A 10,556-nucleotide genomic window follows, 5' to 3' on the forward strand; every position below is an offset into this window, starting at 1 on the left:
CTGCAGAGGCTGAATTCTAACTGACAAATTGGAGAGGTTCCCTAAGGCAAGGGCTCCTGAGCGTTGTCATGCTGGCTAAAATGTGATTTATAATATATTCCTATTTGCCAGACACTCCTCCATCCTGGAAGGAACGTGGGGCACAGGCGCCGGAGGTCCTGACCCCACGCCGAGGCAGCTCTTCCTTGGACTACTCCCCAGAGGGACTTGTCGCCTAGGTCACCCCCAAGGGGCTACTGGAGCTTGCTTCTTTAGATTCTGTTGCTGTTTTCAGCAACCAAACACTGAGAATTCAGACAGGGCCAGAGTGGCCTGCAACTGGCTTTAGAATTTCATGTTCCAATGAGAAGATCTAAAGGTCCAACGAAGAGATGTTTTAGAGGCTGGGGTGGTCTTAGAATGCGCCAGGCCCCAGTATGGGGGGTAGCAAGGAAGAAGAGATGGAGGAAGAAGTTAGAAGAGAAAGGAGGGAGGGAGGGAGGGAGGGAGGGAAAGCGAGAGCCCAGCCTGTATTCCTAGCACTTCCAGTTTATCAGAGAAACCCAGCCTTCGCAGTTCCCTCACCAACCTGATAGGGAGGCGAGTGGAGCAGGGTCAGATACCAGAGCTCAGTGCGCGCCTTCAGCTCGGCTCCCTCCCGCAGAGCACCTTGTGAAAACTCCACTCGGGAAAGCGGGGGAAGCCGGCTGCCTTCTCTCAGAAACCTGGGTTAAAGTTGCAATCTCATTTTGCCCGAGATAACCAGAAATACTCTAAGCCGCCTAAGTGGGCGGCAGCGGGCCTGATCTCCACATCTGATTGCTTAGCAGAAGTCAAGCAGCCAATGTTTCAACGTCTCCATATCATGAAACTTCCTAAAAATCTTCAAGGGGGAAACCTGAGCTTGTGAAAAATGATCTCGAATGTCAATGGGACAAAGCCGCCCTTCCGAGATATAATTAAGGACGCTGGGAGCAGGCCTTTCGCATTTGACTTGACAAGAGCCCTTTTCTTTGTTCTGCTGCTCCGGAGGGCTTTAGCAGGGTTTCAGCATTTCTTTGTTAAAAGAAACAGCTAAAACCCCATATTTATAAAATAGTAATCGCTTAAAATTGAATCTGTACAACAAGAATGTTCATTTTATCCAATTTTTTTTTGTGTGTGTATAAAAAGGATACTAAGTTTTCTATTGGCGTTTATTTAATTGTGTCTGTATTTGAGTTTCTAAATCCCTTGCTCAGAAGCCCCGATTAAGGACACACACACTGCACAAGCCACAGATTGCCACAGGGGCTTGAGAGCAAAGGGCCATGCTGAGAGATGTCTAGGGTCAGAGCCCGCGATGTCCACACTGCTCCGATCTGGGCTTCAAGTTTGCACCTTCTGACCACGGAAATGTGGACGCTCAAAACACTGCCACAGAAGGGGCCCTGCTCTGCTGGCCCTGCAGGACCCTCCTGAAGGGCTGTAGCCCTGGGCACCGACGCTTTGGGGACCCTATCTATGATCCTGAGGTTAGCCGACAGGACGGCGGCATCCCATGCACTGCCGGCTTCGCCCACTAGGTGTCAGTAGCCCCCGCCCTTCCCAGGTACGACAGCTGAAAGATCCCCAGCCTGCTCAGCGTTCCCAGGGTCCGAGCTGTCTGCTCTAAAACACAATGGGGAGCTGGACACACTTAACCGAATGTGGCAGCTTTCAGGGGTCCTGGAATCTGCTCACAGTCATCTCCCAAAAGACAAAAAAAAAAAAAAAAAAATACTTCGATTGGCATCACAGGATGAACAGGGACAGGAGGGACCAAGTCACACGACCTTTCCGGGACTGCTCAGCTCAGGGCCTAGAGTCCCTGTTCAGGCCCAGCTGAGCCCTGATGGGTGTGCTCCTATGGCAAGTGGCTCTGAGCATGTGTCCCTGTGTCACCACGAAGTGCTGGTTCCAGCTGCACCTTGGGACAGATTTTCTTCAGGGAGCAGAGGCAGGGGGTTCATGGTGGGTCTGGAGCAGGCGAGCGGGGGCATTCTCAGGACAGGGACAAAAAGACCCCTCTCCTGCTTCTTGAGAGGTATAGGTCACCCAGCCGGGGTCTGACTCAATGGGAACCGGAGTGCTCTAGGCTTCCTTAGCGAGGACAGGAAGGTGAGCCCAGGAGCTGAGCACCTGGCCCAGGTCCACCCCACAGCACAGGATCCCATCGGCATCCTCCACGTTTCCCCGGTGGCCACCAGGGGGCACCCTGCGGCCTCGAATGGCTGCTTTTGCCGCGGGTCCCCCCAACCCCCACCCCATGCACACGGCTGCATCCTTTCTGCAAAGCTGCTTCTGTTCTGCTGTCCGAGGTGTGGCCGGGTCCCCAAATGGTGTTCATGGTACAACCATGGGCTCCCAGCGTAGAAAACTAGGAATCCACGGAAAGGACCCGTAGCGAGTATCCTGGCTCTTGTGGCCTCCAGGTGTCCCCCCCACCCTCCCCAGCAGGGTATTGTCTCTGATTTCTCACTGCACTGCCACGTGTCCCCTCATCTATGTTGGGCTCTGAAATCTCTCCCACTGTCTGAGGTTGATGTCTCTGAAGATGTAGGCACCGACACCAGAAGGCATAGTCAGGTCCAGGCATAGACGCGGGCCTGAGCTTTCCGACCCGGGAGACTGTGTACGGTCTGGAACAATTATGTGTAGACAGAGATGGCCACTAAGGCTGCTTGTGTGTCCTTCTGAGGCAGGGTTTCACTGTGCAGTCCAGAGTGGCCTGGAACTTACTGTGTGGCTCAGGCTGGTCTCACACTTGCAGCGGTCTTCCTGCCTCAGCCTCCTGAGTGCTGGGATCACAGGTATGTGCCACCACACCGGCCTCGTGTGCCCCTTGCTTCATCTCCACACACAGGTGTTGTGTCTCCCTACATCATCACCAGGCGAGTTCAGGACAACAAGACATTTGTGTGACTTTTAGGAGAGAATTGTGATCTAATATTAGTTATTAACTTCCTGGCCCAATTTATAAATTGATCTTTGTTATATAAATGGATAGGAAAAAACTGTGTATGGGGTCAGGCACTCTCCTTGATTTCAGTCATCCATTGTGGACCTTGGAACAAACATACCTGTCACACTTAAGGGGGGACTATAGCACCTGCCATGTGTCACGAACACCAGTGGCTAGCTACAGCTAATATTTACAAGATGTGATTTGTCTGGGGTCCCCGGTACTGATGGGTAGAACCAGCTTAGATCTCACATCTCGACTTTTGTTTTGGTACAGGAATTGCACTCTGGACCTTGCACGGGCCAGGCAGGCGCGGTGCTTCCCAGCTACACGCCCGGCCCAGTGAGCTCACACGTGTGTGAGCAGAGCGCTGTGCCTTTCTTTTCTGCCTGTCTGAAGCCTTCTTCCACCCGGTTTGCCCTCTACCCGTGCCCACCACTCACCCCGCCACCTCTCAGCCTTCTGAGAAATCCACGTGGCCCCCGGGCAGGATTCTCGCTCTGAAATTGTCAGAAATGGGGGGGCTGGGGTGTAAGTCAGTGGTGGAGCATGAGAGAGAGAGAGAGAGAGAGAGAGAGAGAGAGAGAGAGAGAGAGAGAGAACCGAGAACCAGCCAGAATGGACACACCACTTCACAAGGTTCCCTCATAGAAGAGGAAGCGAGAGCAAAGCAGAGGAGGAAACAACGCCATCAAGATTGGGGCTTGGAAGGCAGTGATGGGACGGCCAAGAGGGGGAGGATTTGGTGTCAAGAAGATCTCTGCTGGAGGCCGGTTTTGCAGTGGCCGGCTGGCCGCGGCTCCGGCGGGAGCCGGAGGAGGGGCGGTGGTCGGAGGCCCGGCTCCCGCGACCCCACCCGACCTCGCTCTGATCCCGGCGCCCGCGCCGCCCAGGGCGCCCGCTTCCTGGCTGCCACCTCCAGGCCTCCGGGACGCGGGGGACCCGGCGCGGCCACTCCCGCGCGTCCTCGCCCTGGCCGGGCAGCAGGCCTGTCCTTCCGCCCTCCCTCGGGGCTCCGAGCCAGGGCTCAGCAGCACCTGTCTGCGACGCCCCCCGCCAGCCCCCCGCTCCGCGCACAGCAGATGCGCCGCCTTCCGGGGCGCAAGGCCCGAGGGGCGGCCGGGCGGCTGTGCCAGGGCACTTCCGGCGCTGCCCCTGCGGGGGCTGTCACGGCGACCTGCCTTTTCTCCAGTCGGATTTTATGCGTACGTTTTAGATGCGCGCTATGATCGCGTTCGTCACGAGCATGTGCTCCTGTGCGCCCGATCTGGCTTCTGCTTCTCCCCATTCCCGGCCCTCCCTTCAGCCCCTCCTCCCCTACCCATTTACAAAAGCTTTGTTTCCGTTTTTCCCTTCTTCTCTCTCTCCCCTTTTTTTTTTTTTTTTTTCCACTTCTCCCTTCCTTCCTCACCCCCCTCCCCATTTGAACATTTTCTTCCTGTTTCACAATTCCTGTTACACATTTTGGTTCTTACGCTTTTGGTTTCTCGCATCAGAGAAGCAATGCGCTATTTCCGCATGTGTCTGATACATTCCACTGAAGAGGATGGCCTCAAGATGCGTCCACTTACCTAGAAACGTCTGGAGCTTATCCTTCTTTATGGCAGAGTAGTACTCCACTGGGTAAAAGAACCACACCTTCTTTATCCATTCACCAGTTGCTAGGCATTTAGGCTGGTTCCAAGATTTGGCTATTACAAACTGGGGCATGATGTTTCTCATCATCCCAGAGCCAGCTCTCCTCGTTGCAGACAAGGAAGAGGGGCATTAGGGTTTGTGTCTAGGTGTCCCCCCAAAGCCTCATGCAGTCACTGGGGTGGCTTCTAGAATTTGATTAATTCATGATCCAATGCTGGGATTTCCGGGTGTGGGGGCTCCACTTGGCCCCAGAGCGGATAATCTGTGCATAAATGTAAGGAGGGAGAGAGGCGAGCTAGCTGCTTGGCTGCTGCGCCTCCCCTTGCTCTCTGCTGTTTTTCACTGCCATGAACGGCTGCCCTCTGCCATGTGCCACTCTGCCTTGGAGCCAGCCGAGGACGGAGTGAAACCTCCTCTAACTGTGAGCTAAATAAACCTCTCCATCCTTAATCTGGGCTATTGGGTATTTTGTCCCAGCAACCAGAGAAAAGTTATCAAGAGAGGGGGCTCCAGGAGATGGGGTGACCCGCACAAAAGCCCCCAGCCAGTGGGAGGTACAGGGCAGCTGGCACCTTTGAATGTGGGTCTTAAAGCTGAGCTCTGTGCTAGGTGCCGGATACGACGGTAAGTGAAGGCCAAGCATCCCAACACTGGGGCTGACACATTAGAAGGACAAGTTGCCTATATTTTCTAGTATTTTATGGTAGAAACAGATAATGGATGGGAAATTTTTGCCCTTTTTCAAATTGGGCATTTGAAACTGCATTTCCTTCCAAATATTGCTTTAACTTTATCCCACAAGTTTTGACATAACAAAGAATATTGTAAAATATTTTATCATTTATCTCATGACTCAGAAAATGGTTTACCTATATGTACTGGAAAATAATGCATATTCTATTAGTATTATTTTTGGTACCAGGGATCAAACTCAGGGCCTTGCACTTGCCAGGCAGGCACTTAAGCCACTGAGCTGTTTCCCTGGCCCTGTACATTCTGTTATTGTTGGGTGTTGTGCTACAAAATTTTATTTTTTATTTTTTTAAACTGAGGAGAAATTTAACTTTATTGTTAGAATTTGACAGACTTCAAACACCTGTAACAGGATCATAGTCATGCAAAAGCCCACCTAGTAAAGTTTTAGGTGACCAGTAACTTTGTCAATTAGATCTGCTGGCCCTGGCCCAATTCCTAAGACAATTCGAGAACCTGTCCGGCACCTTGGGTTGAGTTTACAGTCAGTGCTAGCATTTTTTGCACCGGTCAGTAATTCAGTCAGGGCTTCTTCATCCGGGGCTCTGGCCGCCACTTTGGGCTGGACACAATAGTCTCATTCCTTGAGCACTTCAGGATTTCTCTTTTGAATTTGCTTGTAGGCAGAAACAGCAGCAGGAGAATATTGGGCAGCGACTTTTCCTTTTCCCATCTTTAAGTCATTGTGAACCACAAGAACCATTTTGCACTCCCCACTCTCTCCCAAGACGCTTGCTGCAGCTCCAGTGTCTGTGTTTGTCTCACTGGTCAAGTTCTTAGGGACCGTCCCAAAGCGAGCCTGGAGGCTCCAGCCCAGGCACACACCGCAAGCAGCTCCAGCAGCCCGGCTGAGTGTGTCAGGATGAGCCAAGGACGCCGCAATCACAGACGTGGAGAGCGTCCTTCCCCGTCCTCACTTCTGGGAAGCTGCCATGTTTCTCCTAGAATTTTAATTAAACAAGAGAAGTTGAAAGTATTGTTCAGGCATTCTGCGTCATTGCTAATTTTCGAGTAGTTGTTTTAGCTATTACTGAGCTAGGGCTGTTGAAATTTCCAATTACTACTGTGGGATTACATGCCTCCATAGGACTCTGTCCACTCTGCTTCACTTATTTGAAGCTTTCTCACTGTATAATGTGTTAGCTACCTTTCTATCGCTGGGGCAAAATGCCCAACATATAGATGTTAAAGGGGAAGTGGTTTGCCCAGCTCGTGCTCTCAGCAATCCCAGTCGGTGGCTGGCTGGCTGGCTGCAGGCACAGACCCGGCACAGGGGCCTGGTGGAAGGGAGATGCTCGCGTCACAGCAGCCAGGAAGAGTAGAGGCGAGGAGGAGCCAGGGAGGAGGGGCCAGGGGCCAGGGGCCTGGCGTAGACCACGGCGGCACAGATCCCAGGACCCAGGCAGACGTGCCCCAAGTGTGCCCATCAGTCCCCCAGGCACCTCTCAAGCCAATCAAGCTGACAATCAAGATTAACCACCAGAAACCTACTCGTCACCCCTACACCTAAGTACATATCTTTAAATCATCCTTAATAACCAAATACAGACTATAACAAAATCATAATTCAACCCAATATGACATAACGATCCTGCTCCCAACTGAAAGTACAGTATGAGCTAATTTCTTTCCTAACATCTCAGCCCTCTAGCATTGCTCAGAAGTCCAAGCCCAAAGCCTCCTCCGAGACTCAAGGCGAACTTTTAGCTGTGAACCCGTAACATTGAAAAAGCAAGTCGCGTGCTCCCAAGATACAACGACACAGGGTAGAAATGTCTCCATTCCAAAATGGCACAATGGGGGCAGAGAGAAGAAGAACTGAACCAAAGCAATGTCTGATTAATGTCTGCTGCTAAAACTTAGCAGCAGACATTAATCTTACAGAGTATGTGGTGGTGTAAGCTTCAAAGTCTTAGGTCTGGGTTGAAGCCCATGTGGCCTCTCTTCTGGTCTGGCTTGGAGTGAGGGTTATGGCTTTCCACATATCTGGCATCACTGTTCCAACTTCAGCATCATTCTCACAGCTTCATCAGTTGCCCTCTTAGTGGCTCCCAACAAGGACTGTGATTCTTTCTCGCATCATCTGGCCTCCCAGGCCTTCCTTTGAAATCTGGGTAGAAGTCTCCATAACTCTTGCATTCTGTAGGTCTGCAACACCAGTACCAAGTGATGATATCAAGATCTGCCACCAGCATCAGCAGTAGCTGGCCCCCCTTGGACCATGGCTGCAGTGGCCTCTGAGTGGCAGGATGGCTGAGTACAGGGAAACACTTCTCTAGGTGGTCCTGAGCAGGATGCCTTGGGGCTTTCTCTTTAGAGCAGTTTTTCAAAGAAGTTTATATTTTTGAAAAAGTGGTTTATATGTGTACGCCCTCAAACTTTTGATGCCTAGGGATCTGGTGAACTTATGAGATGCCCTCAAGGTATCTTTTTTATCCAGTGCAAAGTACACACAAAGTAGGGCCAGCAAGATAGCTCAGCTGACTAAGCACCTGCTTAGGCAAGCACAGGGACCAGAGCTCAATTCCCAGCACCACATACTGTGCTGGCCCCGCCCCCCAGGCATGCTAAGCCGGCCACCGAGTCCAGGGATAGGGGTGCACGCCTGTCATCCCAGCACTGGGGAGGCTGAAAACAGGAAGATCACTGAGTCTGAGTTGTGTAGTGAGACCCCATACCAAATACATAAAAAAAAATTACACACAAAATATACACATCTATCTCTTCAGCAACCATACCTTCTTTGGCCTCAGTTTTACAAATATATTCCTAGGGCCAAACAGCAAGTTTTAAAAAATATTTTAAATCTGCTTTTTGTGCCCAATTCTCACTATAAGTCTAGCTAAGAGCTGCCAATAGTAACCACAGCACAGCCTGAGTATTGGGCTACCTGGAACTTTCCTCCACCAATTCAGCCCATTACCTCTAAACTCAGCCTTATGTAGATATGCTTTAGGGCATGGATAAAATATAGACTAGTTATTTGCTGGAATGGAATGTAAGTAGTCTCTTGTTCAATTTCCTGTGGAGTCCTGTTCTCACCTGAAACCTCAGACCCATAGCTTTTATTATACGCCTTCCCATTGGCATCCTGGTCTCCGGAGCTCCAGCAGAATCATCTATTAATCATCTGCTTATAACCTTTGAGGGCTTCACTAGACCACATCTCTTAACTCTTTCCAAAATTTCCCCCACCCACAAACTAGTTGCAGAGGCTTCGGAACTATGTTATCAGCTATAGTTACAGCAATGACCCCACTTCTCTTGTATCAATTTTTCTGTATTAGCCACCTCCCATTACTGGGGAAAAAAAATATCACACACACAGCTTAAAGGAGAAAAGGTTTATTTTGGCTTCTGAGTTCAGGGGTTTTAGTCCATGGTTGGCTGTCTCCAAGGCCAACTTCCTAATGATGAACAGAGAGAATTCACCATGGAACTATAATAAACAGACATGTGTATTTACCTGTGATGTTGTCTTGATTGCTAACTCGATTGACTGAGAGATGCTGAGGAGATTAGTAACATACTTCGGGTGTGTCTGGTCAGCTCATGGGTGCATGAACCTGGGGACTGTATCTGCTCCCTAGCGCTGTCCGCTCTGGCTCTTGCTTGCTTTCTCTGCTTCCTGGCTGTCATGAGGTGGACACCCTTCTTCCGCTGGGCCCTCCTGCCATGTCTGTACCTTGAAGCCAGCCAACTACTAACATCACTGAAACCACAAGCCAAATAACCTTTTCTCCTCTAAGATGTACATGTAATTACAGTAATGTCAAGTGAAGAGAGAAACGGCCCTCTGAGACTCTTCCCTATATTTCTAACATTTTTTTTTGCCCTACCCTTAGAAATGTTTGGCCTAGCTATCATTTCTTTTATCTACTCACTAATTCAATTTCACTTTTTCTTTCTCCTCTAAAGTTCTTCAGCTGTGAAGTCCCTCTGGTACTTATAACTTAAGAAACAGTATTTCTCAGGTCTATAATCCTCACTTGGTCTTTTACAAATTACTTCTATGCCTCTGCTGCGATTTACTGCTTGTCTCTTGAGGTCTTTATCTATTGAAGGCATGTGTCATTTTCCATCACAGACTTTCTAAGTGTTGCTTTGTTTTGTTTCGGGGGATCCCAACATCCCCGCCTCATGCGTGAGTCCATCCATTTTCTTCCTCTTGAGAGTGGGTTCCACTTTGTTTCTTTGCATTTCAGGGACCTTTTGGACTGTAGCCAGATATTGTGATTATTAAACTGCAGTGATTCTAGATTACAATATTTTTCTCTGTTGAGTCTTGGTTCCTTTGCCTTTATAGTTTTCTTATGTGGCCTTGGATTGGAGACTGTTGTTAGGGGTTTCCCCAGTTTTGCTTCAAACCTTTTGTCTTCAGTGGCGCTGCTTTGGCTCTGAACCTCACGATAAGATTCTGTGGCAAGTCGGGGACAGGGACAGAGCTCACTGGAGAGCCCCTCTCTGGCTCTTCCTCTTCTTGGGTTGCTCATTCTCTTCAGCATCTACATTTTCTTACATTTATGTCTCTTTCCCAGGCCACGAAGAATGCAGGATTTGTACATGTGTGCCCAGCACAGACTACAATTAGATACAGCCACAGAGTGGCACTGTCTCATGGCATCATCCCCTCCTTTGAGGACCTAGCATCAGAGCTGTCCATTTGTCACTCTCAGCCACCTCCTGCGGCTGCTTCCTGTGAGGGGGTATGTTGTGGGGTCATCTAGGAGCATCTCTGTCATCTTACCCAGGAATAGGACTTTGTCATGGCTTCATTCACCCTGCGTTTTGAGCAGCGCTGGTCCGGTTTACTGTCAGTGGTGGCTGCAGGCCAAATAGCGTCTGTAACATTTTCCTGCACTGAGATGGCAGATATTTGTAATTGGCTGCGCTAGTCCAGATAATGTCACTGCTAACAGGGAAGGTCCAAGTACGGTCTCCTGTGATCTTGGCTTTGACAAAGGAAATGCTCAGGAACACACCGCATCTGCACAGAGGTGGGTTTTTTGAGAGACTGGGAGTGTGGAGGACATCCTGGGCTCCTCTCCTTGAAGGGAGAGTGATGGTGTCTGGCAGTCTTTAAAGACAGCAGTCAGTGTTTCCCTGGACCCTTGTTGTTCCCTTCTGTGAGCCGAAGTGAGATGGGAAGAGGAGCTAGTGCTCCATGCTGTTGACTGGGAGAGACTAGGGGGAGAGAGGGGAG

At 50.3% G+C, this 10,556-nt stretch overlaps 1 pseudogene; it reads right to left on the reverse strand.

The window, feature by feature from the left end:
* Positions 1-5,268: 5,268 nt before the first annotated feature.
* LOC101591982 lies at positions 5,269-7,383 on the reverse strand (annotated as a pseudogene).
* Between the last annotated feature and the right edge of the window lie 3,173 nt (positions 7,384-10,556).

This window comes from Octodon degus, unplaced genomic scaffold (genome assembly GCF_000260255.1).
Source record: "Octodon degus isolate 3935 unplaced genomic scaffold, OctDeg1.0 scaffold00153, whole genome shotgun sequence".
Taxonomy (NCBI): Eukaryota; Metazoa; Chordata; class Mammalia; order Rodentia; family Octodontidae; genus Octodon; species Octodon degus.